This window comes from Gossypium arboreum, chromosome 10 (assembly GCF_025698485.1).
Source record: "Gossypium arboreum isolate Shixiya-1 chromosome 10, ASM2569848v2, whole genome shotgun sequence".
Taxonomy (NCBI): domain Eukaryota; kingdom Viridiplantae; phylum Streptophyta; class Magnoliopsida; order Malvales; family Malvaceae; genus Gossypium; species Gossypium arboreum.
Genome location: NC_069079.1, coordinates 42599178 through 42624882, shown reverse-complemented (window position 1 = coordinate 42624882; position 25705 = coordinate 42599178). Strand labels below are relative to the sequence as shown.

General features: G+C 35.6%; 1 long non-coding RNA gene across 1 annotated transcript; it reads left to right on the top strand.

Annotated features, from left to right (window-relative positions):
* The first annotated feature begins 17116 nt into the window (after nucleotides 1–17116).
* Nucleotides 17117–19477, top strand: LOC128282554 (uncharacterized). Its single transcript, XR_008272856.1, has 4 exons — nucleotides 17117–17150; nucleotides 17430–17457; nucleotides 17553–17620; nucleotides 19185–19477. It is a non-coding gene; the product is annotated as an uncharacterized LOC128282554 (long non-coding RNA).
* The last annotated feature ends 6228 nt before the right edge of the window (nucleotides 19478–25705 follow it).

Sequence of the window (25705 nt, the reverse complement as noted above, 5' to 3'; positions counted from 1 at the left end):
TGTGATGGCACCATACTAAGTGTTTTGAAGTAAAGTTAGATCGTGGATCTATTTTCTGATGATACAGTTTTAACTGTCATACGAAGCAAATGAGAGATTAATTACTCCAAGATAATCTTCAGATATACTAGTGCACGTATGATATGAGAGTTGGATGATGGATACCATTTTTTTTCCAGGTGCTGTTCTCACTTCCCTAGAATTTGAACTCAAGATTGATAAAAGGATTTTCTGTGTGGATGACATCGGGTGGCTAATGTTAGAAAACTGAGTAACAAGATTAGATTTAGTCATTGATTGAAGTTCAACGCGTCAGTAGATATATTATATCAAATACTATAGAATCTAACATAGGATCGTAATGTACACTTGATTGAACTAAGCATTAAAAATCAAAGGATATTAAAGTAATCAAGATATCGATTACACATTAGAAGGCTGAGTATATCGTCTGTGCACCGTGCGACAACCGTGATGCGATGATGCCATTTGCAGAATGCTTGAGTATTCCACGAATGACATAAGAGTAGAGACTTTATTGTAATGGGGAATTTGGTGGCGAGATTAAGTGCGAGATGATGGACATAGTCTTTTAGGGCAAAGTAGTCTTGAAACTAAATGGAGGTACCATGTGACTAGGAAGAGTTAAGCATACACGAGAGATTGTTAAGAACTACAGTAGGAGTTATGAGTAGGGTTATGTCCATGTTGCTAGAGAAAATGACAGTTGAGCAATGTATTTGACAAAGGACTGGAAGGTTACAAAGAGTAAGTTTTCGAGCTGCCTGAAGAGTTGAGTTAGATATGACGTGGTATCCGAAGAGTAGGAGTTATGTCATTCAGAGTGTGTGCTAAGCCAGTGTCATGGCATAGGCACGTGAAAGAGCTGTGGTGTACGCTAACAGAAAGAATTCGGAGAGACATCACGACTATTAGTATACTATCTGAGGGTAGAGACAAGAATGTGGATGGTATTAGTGTGAACTAAAGCCCGTTTGTCAGAGGAAATTATGATGTTTGATTGGTATGAATAAGACATGAGATCGACATTAAGGGACTATTAACATGTATTGTATAATTATGTCTAGTGATCGAATGAGATTTATGAAGTAGGTAGTATATTGGTGCAGAATAGTTGTAAAAGTTGATGATTAAAAAAAAAGGAAGAATTGTATTAAGCGAAGTTGAGAAGAGAAAGAAACTTAATCATGGAGGAATGAGAAGCTACTGTTTAGGTAAGTTGTTCATCAGATATATATGACATTTACTCATGATATGATGTTTGTAGTTGAGAATGAGAGGTGATACAAGAGCTAGTTGATGTAGGAACTGGCAGGATGGAGATCTTAAGATATGATGTGATGTATAACAGTATAGCATGCTGTGAGAGATGTAATGTGCGCAAGTTTGATGGATCTATGAGAAGTGATATTAGAAAAACTTATGAGTCTTTTCATTACATTGAAAATATTTGACGAGAGAGCATACTAGAGAATCTAGAGTAACATTTTGGGAATTGAATTGGATAATTATGTGAGCCCATTATAAATTTTGTTCTAGAAAGGTGAAATTGATAGGGATTGAAATTGAATGATGCTATTGATGCATATGAGTAAATTTGAGACTATATGAATGAATAGTTAGAATCATTGTACATATTGGTCAAATTGTCAGATAGGTTATAAATTTTCTGTATGAGTAAGTATGTAGTGTATTTAATAATGTGTAGTAAATGTATGTGACTGCATAATATGATGATGAATTTTTAAGAATGAAGCAGGCATTTACTGTGATTAGAGAGAGAAATCTGAACTATAGAAAAATAATATATGCTATAGGTATATTCATCTATTATCTAGATATTGATTGTTTTTGTGAGCATTTTTATTATAAGATGGTTGATTGAGAATGAAGTGTTGCCACATGAGCTGCCTAATTAAAGAAATCAAATGTGTTTGTGTGAGATACTAGTAATATGTATGTGATGTTGGTGTATGTAAATCAAGTCAGTTGTGAAAGGTAATATCTGGCAGCTATATTTAAATCCCAATGAATGTTAGCAATATTAGTATTGCTTATGTTTCTAAGATCAACATTATTTACAGAGAATCAAAAGGGTAGTAGAAGTGACGAAATTTGATCGGATTGATTAATTTGAATTTGTTATGTATGAATTATTTTTTGTTTAGCTAGTATAAATATTTTACTGTTGTGGAAGAGCTAAAATTATTAACAGACAAGAGTTCTATGATTTATATTGATAGGTTATATGTAGTAAGTGTAGATCATTGACGTTGTCATTCGGTTACAACACTCTTTCTTCTGAAAATGAAAAGTATCCAAAGATTTTAGTTGTGGAATCGGAGAAACTTAAGGTGCAATTTAGTAGGCAACCCTGTTGGGTATCAATGAAAAAAAACTCGTTTTGTAATAATAACTATGAATCTATATTAAGTAATATACTAGATAAATCAAAACTAGTAAGACCAAGCATATTGATTTTCATCCATTAATCTAAGATGAGATGAATATGTGATGTCAATCTTAGTGGTGATGTATGTTACATCCCACATGGAGTGAGTGGTGTGGAGAGTTCCGCTCAATGTCGTGAGTTGAAATGCATTATAATAGGTAAGGCAGTTTAAGGGCTGCAGTATATGTTAGCCAAGTAGTTTTTATCACCTTATCACCGATCACATAGGGCTTGTAGATTCGTGATGATTTTTTCGAATGATTTTAAGTTGTTTTAAAGAATGGGTTAATGGATAGATTATGATAGGTAATATTTTCATGAGTAGTAAAAATTGATTTAAAAAAAGACAAAGAAAGTTAAAGATTCCAATTTTTCCATGATTAAGTGATAGTATTGAAGGCGGTCATGTGATGAGGTTAGATGCTCATCTGTTAGCTATTCCTTAAGATATCTTTTGAAAAGAGTTGATAGATTTCTTAGAATAACGTGTGCACTGACGCCATACTACGAATGGTAAAGATTAAGATTATGATCAATTGAATTTGTTTGAGGCTTCACTATAATTTAAATTTATTCTATGAGATACTAATGAATACAACATAGGATCGTAAGTAGTAGAAAGATTGAACAATGATTGATTCTAACATCTTAAGATATGATTATAAGAATAAGATATCAAATACTAGAGAGGTAGTGTAAGTTGTCGACACAGAACCAGATGAAGTCTGAAAGAGTGATCACGAATCTGAGTTGCAAGTCACACGGTTCGTTGAAACATGGGAAACTTTGAGAAAAATCTGGTATTGATTGGATAAACCAAAATTCTGAAAATTTTATGGATAGAAGATATATGAGTCTATTTTCAGGAAAATTAACGGAACTTTATTTGGAGTTTCGTAGCTCCAGTTATAAATGATTTAGTGACTGTTGCTCAGGAAGACAGCTTGCAGTGAAATTTTGATTATGTGGTAAACATTGACAAAAATTTGTTAATGAGTTGCTTATTGATTTCTTATAAACACTATGATCTGTAGGTGTGGTTGGCGAATATTGTAAGGGGTTAATCGTAGTTCGTATTTGAATAGTTAGATTAACGTGTTAGTAATCCAATTGTAGGCGGTTAGGTGTGTGGATCTCGACATATAAATCAGCACAAGTGTGTAACTAACACCCTCTTTCTTAGTCGGATCGGCAAAAGTCGAAAAGTCGAAATGCCGAAAACGGTATTTTGTAGATTTTTGAGTGTGCGAATGCTCGTGAGGTAAATCGATTAATGTTTTGGTAAGCTGCAAAATTTAGACGTAAAGTGCATGATTTACGTGCCCTCGATATTTTTGGGCTTAATGGGCCAAAATTGGAATGATGGGCCAGCAGGCCCAATTCGGTAAGAACCCTTGATGCGTAATTACATTAGTACGTGAAAAGTAAGAATATGCATGAAAAACCTAAAATAGATAAATTACTGAAATACATTTAAAAGTGAAAAATTTACAGTTTTACCCCTAGGTGATAAATTATCGAAATACCCCTAGGGTTAAATTGACCTAAATGCATATTTGACTGTTGTTATTTACTGCATGCCATGTTGTTATTATCTAATGCATGGGATTGGGATATTGATGGAGGAAGTACTGAAAGTGGCTTGTCCACGTACTGGAGGCTTTGCCTCAATTCTATGATAGCCTGAGCGACAAGGCACCAATTTGTGGAGTGTTGAAATTTGGGTGGGTTGAGCTATTCCCACATGGAGTGTATGGCTGGTGCGGGTGGAGTGTAGTGGTTGGTGGGTTGAGTAGTCTCCCCAAATGGGCTTGCATATGTTTCTTGATGTTGCATGTATTTTGAAATGGGCCTATGGGCCATCATTATCTGAATAAGGGCTAAGGCCTAGTTTATTGTAATCTGAAAAGGGCTCGGCCCAGTACCATCTATTACTGAATGGGCTTAGGCCCAATAGGCTTGAGTGACTTGGGCTTTAAATGGGTTTTCCTTACACACGAGTTTCCCCAAACTCACCCTTTTATTTTCATCCACGCAGAAATCCCCAACCATAGTGGGCTTGGAGCTGTGAGGGAATTGGAGTGGCCACCGATTCGAAAGTTTGATTTTCTTCCGTGAATTGGACATCCTTTTATTTACGTTTGAAGTTTTGGGTTTTAAATGTAATAAGGCGCTTAATTATTTTTATGGTTTTAATATGTATTACTAAGATAGGTAATACTTATTTTAACTGTTGAATTTGGATAGCTTTAGAGTAGCGTTTTAAAAAAACAAGTTGATTTCAAAATAACACGACAACAAGCAAAGCTTCCGCAATGAAAGTATTTTCCAAAATTAATCACTTTTCCTAAAAATGACTTAATCAAATCGGTTTCTAGAAATATCCATGACGTTAAGGTGTGGCAATGGCGGTATGCATGTCTAGGATTGGATCCGAAGGAGCTTGGTACTTAGCGGTCCGATGGACTCACCACCTCTTTTCCGGTTTCCTACGGTGCCTGACTTCCTTTCACTTTAACCCTTAATGAATTAATCTTTTGAACATCAAATACGATTTTACGGACTTAAAATGGAAATTTTTTTACGTTTTGATGTGGCATGCGGATCCGCCATAACTTCGGGCGGGTTTGGGGTGCTACATTTAGTGGTATCGAGCCGATTACAACAACTCGGTGTGGAATGGGTTTACAAAAACAAAGATTTTCGAAAGCGAAAATTTTATAAAGAATGCGAAAAACTCGATTTTGAATTTAGATCTTTAGAAGGTGGCATTCAATCTCGGCTCAAGTCTGTAAGTATTCGAATTTTTACGAATATTTTCTGAATTATCATGCATCTTGAAACCCTATTAGGATACTCTAGATAGAATGATACTAAAACTATAGGAAAATCTGATAAGAGACTGAAACTGTAGCTAAACTTCGATTCTGCGAAAACAAACTTTGAAATTACTGTCTGATTCATAAAACATCTGTAATAAACACTGGAATATTGAATTGATGCATAAAAATTCGTAATCAAGATAAATCGATATGAGTACGAGAGCTACTTAGGGAAGAGGCTGTGGTTGAGGCCGAGGTAGTACTCAATTTGGATCTTCGTCTTGAACACATACCCACCGGAGTGGCACGACCACCACCGACGGATGAGAATGGGGTGTATGATAGAGCCACCGAGGATGATTCCTGTCACGAGCAATGCTTCGTGTTCGGAAAGGGTTACCGAGCAAGTTCGCAACGAAATTGTGGATCTATTTCGAATGACTTGGGATTAACGAACGGAGATCTTTAAGGGCGTGTCGGTATAGCCCGAATGTGGCGGAATATTGGTTGGAGGCCACGAGCGGATTATGGACGACTTGGACCGCTCCGAGGAGATTGTGAGTGGGGTATCTGTACTAAGTCATTTGAGTCACTCGGTTAGGGTAGACAAAGCGTATAGGGATGTACCCTTAGAAACTCAAGGTAAGATTTTTCCGGAGATCGATGGAGTTACCATTCGGAGAGTTTGACCTCATTCAGGAATGGATTGGCTTGTTAAGCATAAGGCGACTGGATTGTCCGCTAAGCGAATGGTGTTAAGAACTACAAAGGATGAGGAAGTTATGGTGATAGGTGAGAGAAGGATTATTTGTCCAATGTGGTGTCGGCATTAAGAGCCGAAAAGTGGATTCGGAAGGTTGTGAGGCCTAATTGGTATTTGTAAGTCGGTCGAAAAGAAGGGACCGATTGGATAAGGTTAGGACCGTAAAGGAGTTCCAAGATGTTTTTCGGGGAGCTTCGGGATTGCCTCGAACCAGAAGTTGAGTTTGGAATAGATTTATTGCACGGAGCGGCGCTTTGTGTCTATCGCACCGTATAGGATGGCACCAAGGAGTTAGTAGAGTTAAATGCTCAAATTCAAGAGTTGTTGGATAGGGGCTTTATTAGGCCAAGCGTGTCTTCATGGGGAGCACTAGTGCTATTCGTGAAAAAGAAGGATGATGCGATGCGGATGTGCATTGATTATCGCCATTGAACAAACCGACAATTAAGAATAAGTATCCACCGCCAAGGATTGACGATCTATTCGACCAGCTTAGAGGAGCTTACGTATTTTCCAAGATCGACCTTGATCTAGATATCATCGATTAAGGGTCAAGGAGGCGGATATCCAAAAGGCGACATTCGGGACTCGGTATGGTCATTACGAGTTTCGGTTATGCCATTTGGACTAAAGAACGCTCTGCGGCGTTTATGGATCTGATGAATCGTGTGTTCCAACCATTTTGGATCGGTTAAGTAGTCGTCTTTATTGGCGATATCTGGTATATTCGAATCAAAGCGAAACATGATGAGCATCTCCAGTATAGTCTTTGTAAGTATTAAGGAGAAGGAACTCTTTGCGAAATTCAACAAGTGTGAATTTTGGTTGAGGAGGTAACCTTCTTAGGACATGTGGTCTCTGCTAAGGGATTAAGGTGGACCCTCGAGAAAATTGAAGCGATTTTGGAATGGAAGCCACCTAGGTCGGTGTCGAATACGGAGTTTCCTAGGATTTGGCAGGATACTCTGAAGGTTTGTAAAGGTTTTTACGTGATGGCGGCACCTTTAACAAAACTCATAAGGAAAGGAGTACCATTTGTATGAACTAAGAAGCGGTAAGAAGCTTTTGAGAAGTTGAAGAAAGTTCATGAAGCACTGTGTTAATTCAACCGAGCAGGAAGGATTTTATTGTGTACAGTGAAGCATCACACGTGGGTTTAGGCTGCGTGTTAATGCAAGAGGGTAAGGTGGTTGCATATGCATCACGATAGCTTAAGCCTCATGAGGGAAACTATTTGACTCATGATTTAGAGTTAGCGGCGATGATATTTGCACTTAAGATTTGGAGACATTACTTATGCGGAGAAAGGTGTATTATATACTGCGACCATAAGAGTCTTAAGTATTTGATGACTCGGAAGGAGCTGAACCTTAGGCAAAGGAGATGGATTGAGTTGCTTAAGGATTATGACTGCTCGATCGAGTATCACCCAAGCAAGGCTAATGTGGTAGCCGATGCTCTAAGTCGTAGAGTCATGTCGATCCGAGAGCAATGTTTGCTCGTCTAAGTCTGTATGATGATGGAAGTCTGTTGGTGAGTTGCAAGTGAGGCCAACACTGGTGGATCGATTAAGGAAAAACAGTTGAACGATGAGTCTTTGGTCACTCGTTTTCAACAAGTTAAGGAAGGAAACTTCGAGTTTGGGAGCCGAAGAGACGATGCAACAAACAATACCCTCATCTGTTTGGATTAGGTAAATTTCGAGGACGAAATTTCTTTAAGGAGGGTAGAGTTATAACGCCCCAATTTTGGGAATTACGTGAATGTTGGCATAGGTTTAATTATGTTAGTGGGCCTCTAGAAAGCCCAAACTTAAGATAGAACCCGACAATTTTAGTTAATTTTTGTTCCATAAGAAAAAGGGGGTGAAATTATGAAATAGGGCCTATGTGAAAATGTTTGAAAATGCTATAGGCTAAATTGAAATGGCCAAATAAATAGGAGTGCAAAATAGGAGGATTTGCATGACAAACCTCCCATTTTACATGAAGTGGCCAGCCATCATGTTGAATATAGACAAAATGTACACTTGATACCCATAATTTATGGTACAAATTGATACAAATTGATAATAGGTTAGGTAAATGTTTCATGATAATGGGTTAGGTAAATGTTTCATGATAATGGGTTAGGTAAATGTTTCATGATAATGTGTTAGGTAAATGTTTCATGATAAGAATTTCATGTCTTTTGTATTAAAGAATTAAATGGATGAAATATGAAGTTTTATTAAAAGAAAAAGGGGTGAAAAGAACAAAGTTTTGTCCATCTTTGTTCATCATAGCTGAAAGTTAGAGAAGAGAAAGGAGAGGAGAAAACTCTTGAGTATTCGGTCATTAGGAGGAGGAAAATTGAAGGTAAGTTCTTGGTACCTTGCTTCTATTTTGAGGTTCATGAGTTCTTCTTGATTCTAACTTAACTCTTGAAGTATATTTTGATTTTTAGTTGTGTTGTGAGCATTTACTCATGAATTAAAATGAAGGAAATGGTTGTTGTTTCATGTTCTTTTGATGAAAAATGGAAGATAGGTGAAGTTGAGCCAAACAAATGAGCATGCATGTGCCTTAGATGTTAAAGGGAAAAATCATCTAACATGTTGTGCTTTAAAATGATGAAATGGAGATTATACTTAAGTAAAATCATAGATATGTGATGATTGATTGGTGATATACATGTTTAAATAACAAGCATGCAAGTTAGGTGTGAAAGAGTGATTTGGTAATAAATCTGCTTGGGACAGCAGCAGTAATGTGACTTTGGAAAATCACCATAAATTGTGGGAGATGAATTAGAAGCTGAATAAATTATGTAATTAAAGCTTATTGAGTCTAGTTTCTAATGAAATAAACAAGAACATATTTTGAATTCTTTACAATGAGAAATTTGATTCGTAATGAAGAGTGGTCAGATTAGTCAAACAGTGAAACATGGGAAACTTTGAGAAAAATCTGGTATTGATTGGATAAACCAAAAATTCTGAAAATTTTATGGATAGAATATATATGAGTCTATTTTCAGGGAAAATTAACGGAACTTTATTTGGAGTTTCGTAGCTCCAGTTATAAATGATTTAGTGACTGTTGCTCAGGAAGACAGCTTGCAGTGAAATTTTGATTATGTGGTAAACATTGACAAAAATTTGTTAATGAGTTGCTTATTGATTTCTTATAAGCTTACTATGATCTGTAGGTGTGGTTGGCGAATATTGTAAGGGGTTAATCGTAGTTCGTATTTGAATAGTTAGATTAACGTGTTAGTAATCCAATTGTAGGCGGTTAGTGTGTGGATCTCGTCAAGATATAAATCGCAGAACAAGTGTGTAACTAACACCCTCTTTCTTAGTGCGGATCGGCAAAAGTCGAAAAGTCGAAATGCCAAAACCGGTATTTTGTAGATTTGCGAGTGTGCGAATGCTCGTGAGGTAAATCGATTAATGTTTTTGGTAAGCTGCAAAATTTAGGCGTAAAGTGCATGATTTACGTGCCTCGATATTTTTGGGCTTAATGGGCCAAAATTGGAATGATGGGCCAGCGGCCCAATTCGGTAAGAACCCTTGATGCGTAATTACATTAGTACGTGAAAAGTAAGAATATGCATGAAAAACCTAAAATAGATAAATAACTGAAATACATTTAAAAGTGAAAAATTTACGGTTTACCCCTAGGTGATAAATTATCGAAATACCCCTAGGGTTAAATTGACCTAAATGCATATTTATTTGTTGTTATTCTTGCATGCCATGTTGTTATTATCTAATGCATGGGATTGGGATATTGATGGAGGAAATCTGAAAGTGGCTTGTCACGTCTTGGAGGCTTTGCCTCAATTCTTTGATAAGCTGAGTGACAAGGTCGCAAATCGTGGAGTGTTAATTTGGGTGGGTTGAGCTATTCCCACATGGAGTGTATGGTGGTACGGGTGGAGTGTAGTGGTTGGTGGGTTGAGTAGTCTCCCAAATGGGCTTGCATATGTTCTTGATGTTGCATGTATTTTGAAATGGGCCTATGGGCCATCATCATTATCTGAATAAGGGCTAAGGCCTAGTTTATTGTGTCTGAAAAGGGCTCGGCCCGATACCACTATTACTGAATGGGCTTAGGCCCAATAGGCTTGAGTGACTTGGGCTTTAAATGGGTTTTCCTTACACACTGAGTTTCCCCAAACTCACCCTTTTATTTTCATCCACGCAGAAATCCCCAACCATAGTGGGCTTGGAGTCGTGAGGGAATTCGGAGTTGCCACCGTTCGAAAGTTTGATTTTCTTCGGTGAATTGGACATCCTTTTATTTACGTTTGAAGTTTTGGGTTTTAAATGTAATAAGGCAGCTTAATTATTTTTATGGTTTTAATATGTATTACTAAGATAGGTAATACTTATTTTAAGCTGTTGAATTTGGATAGCTTTAGGCGTTTTAAAAAAAAGCAGTTGATTTCAAAATAACACGACAACAAGCAAAGCTTCCGTAATGAAAGTATTTTCCAAAATTAATCACTTTTCCTAAAATGACTTAATCAAATCGGTTTCCTAGAAATATCCATGACGTTAAGGTGTGGCAATGGCGGTATGCATGTCAGGATTGGATCCGAAGGAGCTTGGTATAGCGATCCGATGGACTCACCACCTCTTTCCGGTTTCCTACGGTGCTGACTTCCTTTCACTTTAACCCTTAATGAATTAATCTTTTGAACATCAAATACGATTTTACGGACTTAAAATGGAAATTTTTTTACGTTTTGATGTGGCATCTGGATCAAGCCATAACTTCGGGCGGGTTTGGGGTGCTACATTTAGTGGTATCGAGCCAGATTACAACAACTCGGTGTGGAATGGGTTTACAAAAACAAAGATTTTCAAAGCGAAAATTTTATAAAGAATGCGAAAACTCGATTTTGAATTTAGATCTTTAGAAGGTGGCATTAGAATCTCGGCTCAAGTCTGTAAGTATTCGAATTTTTCGAATATTTTCTGAATTATCATGCATCTTTGAAACCTGTTAGGATACTCTAGATAGAATGATACTAAAACTATAGGAAAATCGATAAGAGATGAAGCGTAGCTAAACTTGATTCTGCGAAAACAAACTTTGAAATTCATGTCGATTCATAAAACATCTGTAATAAACACTGGAATATTGAATTGATGCATAAAAATTCGTAATCAAGATAAATCGATATGAGTACGAGAGCTACTTAGGGAAGAGGCTGTGGTTGAGGCCGAGGTAGTACTCAAGCTGGATCTTCGTCTTCTGAACACATACCCACTGGAGTGGCACGACCACCACCGACGGATGAGAATGGGCTGTATGATAGAGCCACCGAGGATGATTCCCTGTCACAGGCAATGCTTCGTGTTCTGGAAAGGGTTACCGGAGCAAGTTCGGGCAACGAAATTCAGGGATCTATTTCTGAATGACTTCGGGATTAACGGAACGGAGATCTTTAAGGGCGTGTCTGGTATAGCCCGAATGTGGCGGAATATTGGTTGGAGGCCACAGAACGGATTATGGACGACTTGGACTGCTCTGAGGAGATTGTGAGTGGGGTATCTGTACTAAGTCATTTGAGTCACTCGGTTAGGGTAGACAAACTGTATAGGGATGTACCCTTAGAAACTCAAGGTAAGATTTTTCCTGGAGATCTGATGGAGTTACCATTCGGAGAGTTTGACCTCATTCTGGGAATGGATTGGCTTGTTAAGCATAAGGCGACTCTGGATTGTGCTGCTAAACGAATGGTGTTAAGAACTACAAAGGATGAGGAAGTTATGGTGATAGGTGAGAGAAGGGATTATTTGTCCAATGTGGTGTCGGCATTAAGAGCCGAAAAGTGGATTCGGAAAGGTTGTGAGGCCTAATTGGTATTTGTAAGTCAGTCGAAAAAGAAGGGACTGACAGTGGATAAGGTTAGGACCGTAAAGGAGTTCCAAGATGTTTTTCCAGGGGAGCTTCCAGGATTGCCTCCGAACCGAGAAGTTGAGTTTGGAATAGATTTATTGCCTGGAACGGCGCCTGTGTCTATCGCACCGTATAGGATGGCACCGAAGGAGTTAGTAGAGTTAAATGCTCAAATTCAAGAGTTGTTGGATAGGGGCTTTATTAGGCCAAGCGTGTCTTCATGGGGAGCACTAGTGCTATTCGTGAAAAAGAAGGATGGTACGATGCGGATGTGCATTGATTATCGCCAGTTGAACAAACTGACAATTAAGAATAAGTATCCACTGCCAAGGATTGACGATCTATTCGACCAGCTTAGAGGAGCTTCTGTATTTTCCAAGATCGACCTTCGATCTGGATATCATCAGTTAAGGGTCAAGGAGGCAGATATCCAAAAGACGACATTCAGGACTCGGTATGGTCATTACGAGTTTCTGGTTATGCCATTTGGACTAAAGAACGCTCCTGCAGCGTTTATGGATCTGATGAATCGTGTGTTCCAACCATTTTTGGATCAGTTCGTAGTCGTCTTTATTGACGATATCTGGTATATTCGAATCAAAGCGAAACATGATGAGCATCTCCGTATAGTGCTGTAAGTATTAAGGGAGAAGGAACTCTTTGCGAAATTCAACAAGTGTGAATTTTGGTTGAGGGAGGTAACCTTCTTAGGACATGTGGTCTCTGCTAAGGGGATTAAGGTGGACCCTCAGAAAATTGAAGCGATTTTGGAATGGAAGCCACCTAGGTCAGTGTCGGAAATACGGAGTTTCCTAGGACTGGCAGGATACTACAGAAGGTTTGTAAAAGGTTTTTCTGTGATGGCAGCACCTTTAACAAAACTCATAAGGAAAGGAGTACCATTTGTATGAACTAAGAAGCAGTAAGAAGCTTTTGAGAAGTTGAAGAAAGTTCTGACTGAAGCACCTGTGTTAATTCAACCGGAGTCTGGGAAGGATTTTATTGTGTACAGTGAAGCATCACACGTGGGTTTAGGCTGCGTGTTAATGCAAGAGGGTAAGGTGGTTGCATATGCATCACGATAGCTTAAGCCTCATGAGGGAAACTATTTGACTCATGATTTAGAGTTGGCAGCAGTGATATTTGCACTTAAGATTTGGAGACATTACTTGTACGGAGAAAGGTGTATTATATACACTGACCATAAGAGTCTTAAGTATTTGATGACTCAGAAGGAGCTGAACCTTAGGCAAAGGAGATGGATTGAGTTGCTTAAGGATTATGACTGTTCGATCGAGTATCACCCAAGCAAGGCTAATGTGGTAGCCGATGCTCTAAGTCGTAGAGTCAGATGTCGATCCGAGAGCAATGTTTGCTCGTCTAAGTCTGTATGATGATGGAAGTCTGTTGGTGAGTTGCAAGTGAGGCCAAACTGGTGGATCGATTAAGGAAAAAGCAGTTGAACGATGAGTCTTTGGTCACTCGTTTTCAACAAGTTAAGGAAGGAAACTTCGAGTTTGGGAGCGAAGAGGCGATGCAACAACAATACCCTCATCTGTTTGGATTAGGTAAATTTAGAGGACGAAATTTCTTTAAGGAGGGTAGAGTTGTAACGCCCCAATTTTGGGAATTCTGTGAATGTTGGCATAGGTTTAATTATGTTAGTGGGCCTCTAGAAAGCCCAAACTTAAGATAGAACCCGACAATTTTAGTTAATTTTTGTTCCATAAGAAAAAGGGGGTGAAATTATGAAATAGGGCCTATGTGAAAATGTTTGAAAATGCTATAGGCTAAATTGAAATGGCCAAATAAATAGGAGTGCAAAATAGGAGGATTTGCATGACAAACCTCCCATTTTACATGAAGTGGCCAGCCATCATGTTGAATATAGACAAAATGTACACTTGATACCCATAATTTATGGTACAAATTGATACAAATTGATAATAGGTTAGGTAAATGTTTCATGATAATGGGTTAGGTAAATGTTTCATGATAATGGGTTAGGTAAATGTTTCATGATAATGTGTTAGGTAAATGTTTCATGATAAGAATTTCATGTCTTTTGTATTAAAGAATTAAATGGATGAAATATGAAGTTTTATTAAAAGAAAAAGGGTGAAAAGAACAAAGTTTTGTCCATCTTTGTTCATCATAGCTGAAAGTTAGAGAAGAGAAAGGAGAGGAGAAAACTCTTGAGTATTCGGTCATTAGGAGGAGGAAAATTGAAGGTAAGTTCTTGGTACCTTGCTTCTATTTTGAGGTTCATGAGTTCTTCTTGATTCTAACTTAACTCTTGAAGTATATTTTGATTTTAGTTGTGTTGTGAGCATTTACTCATGAATTAAAATGAAGGAAATGGTTGTTGTTTCATGTTCTTTTGATGAAAAATGGAAGATAGGTGAAGTTGAGCCAAACAAATGAGCATGCATGTGCCTTAGATGTTAAAGGGAAAAATCATCTAACATGTTGTGCTTTAAAATGATGAAATGGAGATTATACTTAAGTAAAATCATAGATATGTGATGATTGATTGGTGATATACATGTTTAAATAACAAGCATGCAAGTTAGGTGTGAAAGAGTGATTTGGTAATAAATCTGCTTGGGACAGCAGCAGTAATGTGACTTTGGAAAATCACCATAAATTGTGGGAGATGAATTAGAAGCTGAATAAATTATGTAATTAAAGCTTATTGAGTCTAGTTTCTAATGAAATAAACAAGAACATATTTTGAATTCTTTACAATGAGAAATTTGATTCGTAATGAAGAGTGGTCAGATTAGTCAAACAGTGAAACATGGGAAACTTTGAGAAAAATCTGGTATTGATTGGATAAACCAAAAATTCTGAAAATTTTATGGATAGAAGATATATGAGTCTATTTTCAGGGAAAATTAACGGAACTTTATTTGGAGTTTCGTAGCTCCAGTTATAAATGATTTAGTGACTGTTGCTCAGGAAGACAGCTTGCAGTGAAATTTTGATTATGTGGTAAACATTGACAAAAATTTGTTAATGAGTTGCTTATTGATTTCTTATAAGCTTACTATGATCTGTAGGTGTGGTTGGCCGAATATTGTAAGGGGTTAATACGTAGTTCGTATTTGAATAGTTAGATTAACGTGTTAGTAATCCAATTGTAGGCAGTTCGTGTGTGGATCTCGTCAGCATATCGTCGCAGACAAGTGTGTAACTAACACCCTCTTTCTTAGTCTGGATCGGCAAAAGTCGAAAAGTCGAAATGCCGAAAACCGGTATTTTGTAGATTTGCGAGTGTGCGAATGCTCGTGAGGTAAATCGATTAATGTTTTTGGTAAGCTGCAAAATTTAGACTGTAAAGTGCATGATTTCTGTGCCCTCGATATTTTTGGGCTTAATGGGCCAAAATTGGAATGATGGGCCAACGGGCCCAATTCGGTAAGAACCCTTGGTACGTAATTCTGTTAGTACGTGAAAAGTAAGAATATGCATGAAAAACCCTAAAATAGATAAATAACTGAAATACATTTAAAAGTGAAAAATTTACAGTTTTACCCCTAGGTGATAAATTATCGAAATACCCCTAGGGTTAAATTGACCTAAATGCATATTTGACTGTTGTTATTTACTGCATGCCATGTTGTTATTATCTAATGCATGGGATTGGGATATTGATGGAGGAAATCTGAAAGTGGCTTGTCCACGTCTTGGAGGCTTTGCCTCAATTTATTGATAGCTGAGCAAACAAGGGCAAAATCGTGGAGTGTTAAATTTGGGTGGGTTGAGCTATTCCCACATGGAGTGTATGGCTGGTACGGGTGGAGTGTAGTGGTTGGTGGGTTGAGTAGTCTCCCAAATGGGCTTGCATATGTTTACTTGATGTTGCATGTATTTTGAAATGGGCCTATGGGCCATCTTCATTATCTGAATAAGGGGCTAAGGCCTAGTTTATTGTAATCTGAAAAGGGCTCTGGCCCAGTACCACTGTTACCTGAATGGGCTTAGGCCCAATAGGCTTGAGCTGACTTGGGCTTTAAATGGGTTTTCCTTACACACTGAGTTTCCCCAAACTCACCCCTTTTATTTTCATCCACGCAGGAAATCCCCAACCATAGTGGGCTTGGAGCTGTGAGGGAATTCGGAGTGGCCACCCGTTCTGAAAGTTTGATTTTCTTCTGGTGAATTGGACATCCTTTTATTTACGTTTGAAGTTTTGGGTTTTTAAATGTAATAAGGCGCTTAATTATTTTTATGGTTTTAATATGTATTACTAAGATAGGTAATACTTATTTTAACTGTTGAATTTGGATAGCTTTAGGCGCGTTTTAAAAACAACAGTTGATTTCAAAATAACACGACAACAAGCAAAGCTTCCATAATGAAAGTATTTTCCAAAATTAATCACTTTTCCTAAAAATGACTTAATCAAATCGGTTTCCTAGAAATATCCATGACGTTAAGGTGTGGCAATGGCGGTATGCATGTCTAAGATTGGATTCGAAGGGAGCTTGGTACTTAAGCAGTCCGATGGACTCACCACCTCTTTTCCGGTTTCCTACCTGGTGCACAGCTTCCTTTCACTTTAACCCTTAATGAATTAATCTTTTGAACATCAAGTACGATTTTCTGGACTTAAAATGGAATTTTTTTTTTTTACGTTTTGATGTGGCATGCCGGATCCGGCCATAACTTCTGGGCCGGGTTTGGGGTGCTACAATCGCTAACCTTTCTGTAACTCTTAATTCTTTTTCAGCTATCTTGGATTAGATGTGATCTTATAGAAATGGATTTCATCATGTCGGCAAGAGCAAGCAGCTTGACTAGGCAACTTCTTTCTTCAAAGCATTCATTCTTTATTCGTAAATCAAGGTATTTAATTGGGGAGGTTTTCCAAATTGACTAACTTACAGTTTATTTTGATTTTTTCAGCACATTTTAGTTGGTTTTGGTATTGAAAATTTAATGGAACAGCAAAACATGAAACCATGCACACCTTGTATTTATAAGTTTGGTATTCAACATGATATAAGGTTGTTTTTATATTTATCATTGCATAACATGATAGGATTTGCATTGATATCTACAATTTTAACATCTCTCTCTCTCTCCCCCTGTGGAAAATGCTTTGCAGATCTGGTGTTAGGCACACTAATATTTTGTTAAGAGGACCAATCTTACGGACTTTCGGCATTAACTATTTTACTTATGGTTTTCCAGTAAGTATAGAACATTTCTTTTACTTTATAGAACTTTTATCCCTTTTGTATTGATTGTGTTTACAATCATAATATCTCTGGAACTACATACAGATGTGAACTAATGCAAATTCTATGCCATAAAATAGTAGTAATAAGAGTAATAAAACCCCAAAAAATTATAGATATGTCCCATGAGAACTATTTTTTTTCAATCATTACTGGCTATAGTAGGGACATCAATGGATGACAGGGTCAGTAGTCATGTTTTCATTTTAATCTATCTTGTATGTCCAACAGGAACCAAAGGGTTGGAGTGAACCTTTAGGTAATTTCTTTTCTTCGGACATATGGATCGAATTTGTCTTACCTTCACAGAAGTTGTTTTGTGTTCTTAAGATTATTTCCTGTTGAATATATCAGATTTCCTTGCTTGCTCTTTCCTTTTGGAGTTTCCACTTTGCGAGTCTCTATGCATTTGGACTTCTTGGGTATGTTCGCTATATTCTGTATGTCTTTCCCTCAATGTATCACTTGCATCGATTGAATGGCTTGCTTTTCATTTTAATTGCTCAATGTATCTCAATGTATCACTTGTATCGATTGAACTTGCTCAGGTGACAATTGAGCTAATTGCTGTAAGTATCCTTACCTGCTACTTGAGACTGGTTGCATTTTGTAATTTGTTAAAGGGTATTTTCTTCTACTGCAGTGTCATGCCCGTTGCCTAGATGATTAGAATAACATATTTTAAATTTGTTCTTATCATCTTTTGCGATTTACGTAAATGAGTGGTACATAGTTCTTTGGTTTACAACTTTGGTTTACTTCAATAGGAGGTTAAAACTTAACGAAAGGATTGCTAAATTGCTAGGGTTTCTTTGCAATACATTAAGTAATATTTTCTTTCTTGGAACTGAATTTGATTCTTAGATAATAGTATGTTTCTTCTTAATAAATATTAGAAACCATCCCCTAAGAACTATTTTTCCTTAAATTTGTCTTGATATGGAGATGAAGACAGGATGTTTGGCCCTCGTTTTATGTTTAAATATTAGTGTTGATCCACCTGATGTAATAAAAATATCTCCTTGCGCAAGAATGGAGTGCTGGACTGGTATGTTTTTTGAGTCAATTTTCTCTTATTTTTTGCATTTTTGCTGTTTAATGGTTATTGAAGCTTTAATGTTCATGATTATTCCTCAAGAAATCTTTAATAAGTTTCGTGTTATTTTAATATGTGACTGAACTAAATGCTTGTTGATTTGTTGAGCATGCATGAAATAGTTTGTGCTTATATTTTGTTTGAAGTGTTGAATTCTAAAATAGTTCATGTATAATATATATACAGTTTAAGTATTGGTCTCAGGTCAGGATCTTTGTTTTGTTTTTAATTCATTTTTTACCCTTTAGTGTCACTTGGTTGGTTTTGCTAGTTTACAGATTTTTTTTTAAGGAAGCTATTAGGGATTGAAACACAGTGTTTCAAGCCTTTCTTGGTCTTTGTCACTTAAAATGCTAGCGTGAGGATCTCGGTACTTTGAACAGATCTTTTGGTGAGCTTTTCGTGGTCTTTGTCACATAAAATGCTCAATCCTTGGTGGTTTAATCTTGCTGTTTCGGGTTGGAAGAACTGTATGAAAGAAATTAGTTAAATTGCTGCTGTTAATGAGGTCCGGAAGTGAGTAAATTGATGTTTGAAATATCTTTGTGTGGTGGATTGAATCTTGCTATATATTGTTGCTCATTACCGAATTAATCTGAAACTAAGCTAATTAAATGGTGGATAATTTCTTTGTCGATTATGATGGAAATGGCTATTAAATGTTTAAAATTCCTTTTATTTAATTGATGGTTCTTCTTTGTTTAAATCTTTGTAAATTGAAGTGTTTAAATCTGTAAATTGAAGTGTTTAAATGTTGTAAATGAAGAATTTAAATCTGTAAATTGAAGTGTTTAAATGTTCTTTGTGTAGTATTTTAAGAACTTCAAAGCTCACAAATGATTTGTTATACTCTATATGAGTTCATTGATTCTATGTTTTTGCAATTTTAGGTATGATCATGGGTGCAGTAGCTTCAACTGACAAGACTTGTACAGGTCTGGAGCAGGTCAATCAAGAAGCTCTGCTGGAATTAAACTGACAAGTAATTGTAGTATGCTTGTAGTTGAAGTTTCTTATAGTGAACATCATGTTGTTTATTCGGCAGAAGTTTCAAAGATTTTACTTTTTAGAAGAAAGTGTATTGTACTCATTAGATTGGGTTTCCAAAGATTGATTATGTTAACATTTTGAACAAATGAAAAGTTCTCTTATTAATGTTTTTGAACTCAAAAACAATTTAAAATGTTTCTATTGTTAGGTTATTTAAATTTTGTATGATCATTTAAGGTAAGTATGTAAATTTTGTATGAAAAGTTGAAATATATATGGTCTTTAGCGGCGTTTTTGGGGAAAGCGTCGCTATAGGTCACGATCTTTAGCGGCGTTTTTGGGGAAAGCGCCGCTATAGGTCACAATCTTTAGCGGCGTTTTTGGGGAAAGCGTCGCTATAGGTCACGATCTTTAGCGGCGTTTCTGGGGAAGCGCCGCTAAAGGTCCCGATCTTTAGCGGCGTTTTTGAGAAAATAACGATGCAAAATTTTGCGGTGTGTGCTATAGTGACGTTTTTTGCGGCGCTTGTGAAAACGCCGCTAAAGGTAAAAAAAACGCCGCTAAAAGTCTATTCTCCTGTAGTGTCATCAAAAGAACATGAAACAACAACCATTTCCTTCATTTTAATTCATGACCAAATGCTCACAACACAACAAAAAACCAAAATATGCTTCAAGAGTTAAGGTAGAATCAAGAAGAACTCATGAACATCAAGATAGAAGCAAACTACCATGAACTTACCTTCAATTTTCTTCCCCAAGTGACCGAACATTCAAGAGCTTTCTCCTCTCCTTTCTCTTCTCTAACTTTAGGCTATGATGAACAAAGATGGACAAAACTTTGTTCTTTTCACCCCTTTTTTTTAAATAAAATTTCATATTTCATCCATTTAATTCTTTAATACAAAAGACATGAAATGCCCATCATGGAACATTTACCTAAACCATTATCATGGAACATTTACCTAACCCATTATCATGGAATATTTACCTAATCCATTATCATGGAACATTTACCTAACCCATTATCAATTTGTACCATGAATTATGGATATCAAGTGCTCATATTGTCTACAACAACATGATGGCTGGCCACTTCATGTAAAATGGGAGGTTTGTCATGCAAATCCTCCTATTTTGCACTCCTATTTATTTGGCCACTTCAATTTAGCCTATAGCATTTTCAAACATTTTCACATAGGTTCTATTTCATAATTTCACCCCCTTTTTCTTATGGAACAAAAATTAACTAAAATTGCCGGGTTCTATCTTAAGCTTAGGCCTTCTAGAGGCCCACTAACATAATTAAACTTATGCCAACATTCACAGAATTCCCAAAAATTGGGGCGTTACACTCCTACCCCCCGAACAATTACCACCTTCTTCAGTAGCAATTGGGCTACTATTTTTCCTTAGAGACTGTCCAGTTTCACTTGTAGAACCCGCACCCAGACCCAAACTCTTTTGCTGCCCACAATCCTCATTCAGGTCCACTTGGATAATAAGGCTCATGTTTAACAAATCCTTCTTGGCCCTATCCAATTCTAAACCATTATCCACTCCCTTTACATATATTATAGGCATATACCAATTATTTCTCTATAACCGATAAAATAATTGGTATATGCCTATAATATCATTTGAATGTTATAGAAAAGCAGTTGTTATGCAACTATTTTGTTCATCTTATACAAGATAAAAGGGATAAATATCAATTTTATACATGAACTTTGGTCCAATGTGTAATTTGATACATCAACTTTTATTTGGTGCAATTATACACATGAAACTTTAACTATGGTTTGTATATATACATGGAACTTATTTTAATTAATTTTACACATTTAAAAATAGATACATATATTTACTTTCATATTGGATTAATATAATTGTTTATGTATGCTATATCAACGTAAAATGGTATTAATTTGATAATGTTGTTAGTGATTTGTAAAAAATTAAATCAAATAAAATTTCATATAAAAATAAGATAAAATCAAAGTTCATAGATAACATTGCACATTAGATCCAAGTTTATGTATAAGTTTAATATTTATCTCAAAATAAAATTATATTTAAATAAATTTTAATTATATTTACATTTTATTAATAAATAAAAAGAAGCTACTTAAATGCCAAGATTAAAATTCAAAAATTATTTAAAGAAGTTTTTAATGATAGCTTGTTTGATAGATTTCATTCTCTTGGTAGTAATATAACACTTATATTGGCAAAGAATTCAATCCCTGTTATAGGTAAGTGAGAACTCGATAGCTTTCCTTGTAGGCAAATCAAGATAAATTTTATTGAAATGCGTATAACATTAATTGAAATAATATCTTAATTAACATTCGTTTTATTTAATAAAATATAATTAATACATTTCCTAAAAACAATAATTAATACATTTGCGTTGTAGGCTACTTAAGATATCTGTTAAATTAGATTTGATAGGCAACATAATAGACCTTAAAATTAGTTGTTCATTTTGATTATTGAACTATAAACTATTTGAATTACCTACTAATATAAGTTGTCTTGTCAAATCATAACTCATCCCTATTATGCAACTTAATATTAGTTAAATCTTAAATAATCAATGAGCCAATTTTTTAGTTTATTTTATTTTTCATGAAAAATAAAAAAACAGAAAATATAATAATTTAACTACATAATTTTATTAATCAATGGTTTGATAAGTTATAAATATTTATTACGAAATAACTATACTTAGAGAACAAAATTCCAATAGTCCAAACATAATGGCTTCATAATTTTCTTGCAAAAGCATCATATGAAGCATTTTGTATGCCACCAAGAAGTTTTGGGAGTATGCCTCTGGTGCCCCGTTACACTCATTCCTTAGGAGAAAAGGTTTAAACTTAAAAACTCCATAACTCTTAGATAATTAAAGCATGCCCTTTGCAACAGCATCAGGAATTAGTAGAATACTCTATTGAGACTTTAATATTTGTTCCTTTTTCCTCAATAAATTTGTAGAATACTCAACTGAGGATTTTTCCCTAAAAAAATTTTGAAGGATTTTTTAAAGCTTGAGGTGCTAAAATCGCCCCATAGCTTGACATGTCATGGTTTTATACTTATCCGCTTAGCGACCTGTTGTTTCGGCTTATTGTACTAGAAGTATTATATGAATAATTCAATTTCATTAAGTACATTTTCTCCTATATTATATATGTTAGTAGTTTATAATGTTAATAATAATTTATTATGTAGAAAAGTTTAATAACTTATACTAAATTATATTATTGATCATATAACTGTATTGTAAAGATATATTTTTGAACGTAAAATTATCTTATAAAATATAACTTTACATAAAACAATATAATCCTATGAAATGACATCTCATTAAAAGATATATCCCTATGAAAGAGTCTCTCAAGGAAAGATATACCAATTTGATGTCTATAGAAAGGACTTTTCTATTAATCATTTTAATTGTTCTGTTTAGAATGTTGAGGGCTTTATTATATCCTAGAGGCATATAAAAACCTTAAAAGAAAGTATTCTACGCCTCAAAATTGTTATATTTTAGTAACATATTTTATTTTTCTTGATTATGTTCCAATTATTTATTTTTCTAACAATTTTAAGTCTTTAAGATAAATTTTATGAAGCAATAATTATTTTGTGGTTATTAAGTGCAATATAGTAAGAAATAATTTCGCATTAAACAATTTTCAAATGCTGCATCTGAAACTATGGAATATTGATGACTTCAAAGATGAAATGATTGTTTATCATCAAGAAAGTAAGATAAGATTTTTAACTTAAGATAAGATTTTTAACTTCTAATATATATATTTGTATGCTTATTTATGGTTGTTACATATATATATATATATATATATATTGTATATGGTACTCTAATATATCTCCATTATCATGTAATGTTTGAAAACTATTACTTATTTTAATAACATTTGTTGACAAATAAAAAGTTTTCTTCAATAAATTATTGTCACAAAATCATATGGTAATATACTATTGGTAACAAAATCATCAGTAAAAAGGCTGTTAAAAATGATACGATAAAAATAGATGATAGTACTTTTACTGACGGATAAGCGTCATTTAGACCATAAGGTATATATCGATGGTAAATTACCGTCGGTAAAGTTTTATATTAACAAAACCTACAGCAATGTTTTCTATTGGTATTGTATCCTATTTGACTGCCAGAATAAGTTTTTAGACATATGTTGTAACGCCTCAAATAATTTATTTATGCTTCTGTGAAATTTGATATAAATGTGTATTTGCTTTAGTGGTTAAGTGTTTTAGGAGTGTCTGAGAGGTCTTGGGTTCAAGTCTCATATTTGGCAAATTTTGTTATTTTTGAATCCAAGCCTTATCATTGTTCGGTGGGCTTATATTAAATTTTTTGTTAGTTCACATTAGAATGAGTCTGCTGGTTTGAGTGGTAAGGGGGTTGGTGTGTTGGAGGTTCTATTTTTAAATCCCTGTGCGAGCGTGGGAGTTAATTTTTGCTCGTTTGACTTGTAGAGTCTCGGTTGAGTTGAAAGTCTAAGAAGGTTGAGATAGTGGGTAAGTGGGAGGAAATTAAGGGATTTTGTGTTATATCTCGTATTTTATTTGTTTCAAAATTCCTCTCTTTTCAAAAATCCCCAAAAAGATTTGACGTTATTTATTTTCTTTTGCTCTCTGTTGTTTTCTTTCCACTTTCAATCTCTTTTTGCTTCTTCCTAAGATTTCTGCTATTTCCTAGTGTAACTATTGTTACTACGATTTCTTTTGGATTCGTTAATCGACGTGGTAAGTGAAATTGGGTTTATTGTTAACAGTTGACTGTTGGAATTTTGGGCAATCTTATTGATCACCGATAAATGGTAGTAATAGTTGAATTCTGTAGTGTAGGAGAAGGCGGTGAGGCAGTGGTTGCCACTCCAACGGTCTGATTTGTGCGAGTAGACAGGTGTGATCGCGGTAAGTGAGTGTGTTTGGCTCGATTTGGGTTTGAGGAATTTGTGATTTAATTGCTAATTTAGATGATGGGTACTCTGTTTTTAGGTTACAAAAGGCTCGGGGTCATTTTAGCATCAAATCGAAACCAGGTGTGTACTCGAAACATAGAAAATGAGGCTTCGGCAAAAGCCAAAAAATGAATCTGTAGTCGCCACACGGGTGTGTGGTCGTCCGTATGGATGACCATGTATGAGACAAGGTCGTACGGTCGATGAAGGCATGGCCGTGCACAACACACGGCCATGTGGTGGCTCGAGTGTGGCCGTGTGGGCCACACGGCCTTGATTTGCATGCTATGATATTTTGATAGACTGATCTGAGTAGGATACTAAATGTATATCGGACTATACTGATGTATGTATATTCGTTAATTGTATAAAACATGTTTAATTCAATATATCTGTATTTGAAATTTTGTATCGTTATTAGGTCGGGATTTGTATTTGCAGAAGAAGTATTTTGTTCAACGTTATTCGCCTTAATTCTGGAAGCTTGGCTGCATATTATCTGATATGTGGCTCTATGGCGCAATATGGTGTGTAAGGATGGGTGGGTGTTTTTAACCCCATATGGTGTGATAGGATGGTCGGAGTTGTTTTGTAGAAGATGGGGATAGGATTTTGCATATCTGAATCTGAATCTAAAACTGAACCTGTATCTATATCTGTATCTGATTGTGCATATGATTCTGTATGTTTGCATGCTTAATTCTGTTGGGTTACACACTGAGTTTACGTAAACTCACATCTGCTTGTCTGTTTTGTCAGGTAATCCACAGATTTAGGTGAATTGGTGCAACAGAGCCTCAGCGGTGACCACTCGACCGTAAATTGTTAAAATATAATTATTTTCGGGTTATTTATGATTTTGGTTTATATTTGAGAGTTTGTAATTCTAGACTTTATGGGTTTATAACTGTTGGTTTTGGTATCATATGTTGTTAAATTGCATGCTTTAACAAAACGTTTCCATCTAAAAATGACAATTTATATGCAAACAAAGGTTTTTCTAAAACTCGACGGCATTTTCAAAATATGACTGTTTAAAGCTTCTGTTGTAATAAGTTTTTGGCAAAAGGACTAACTAAACGGTGTTTTCAATTAAAAATGTGAATGTTTTAATGAGACAACTCCGTTTGCAAAGCCCCTACCTTGTGACACTTCCAGATTCGGCCATAACGTCTAGGCCGAGTTTGGGGTGTTACATATGCCGATAGGATTTATGCTTATTGCGGGTTATTATTCATTAGTAAATGGATATTTTGTAGTGTTTTGTGAATAAAAAGTTTCATAGATAAGAATTTAGCCAAAATAATTGTATTGGGATAATCTTGAGATATTCATGATAATTGTGTAACAATAATCTATATATAGAAGGATTGATCAATAATGCAAACTTGAATACCAACAAAG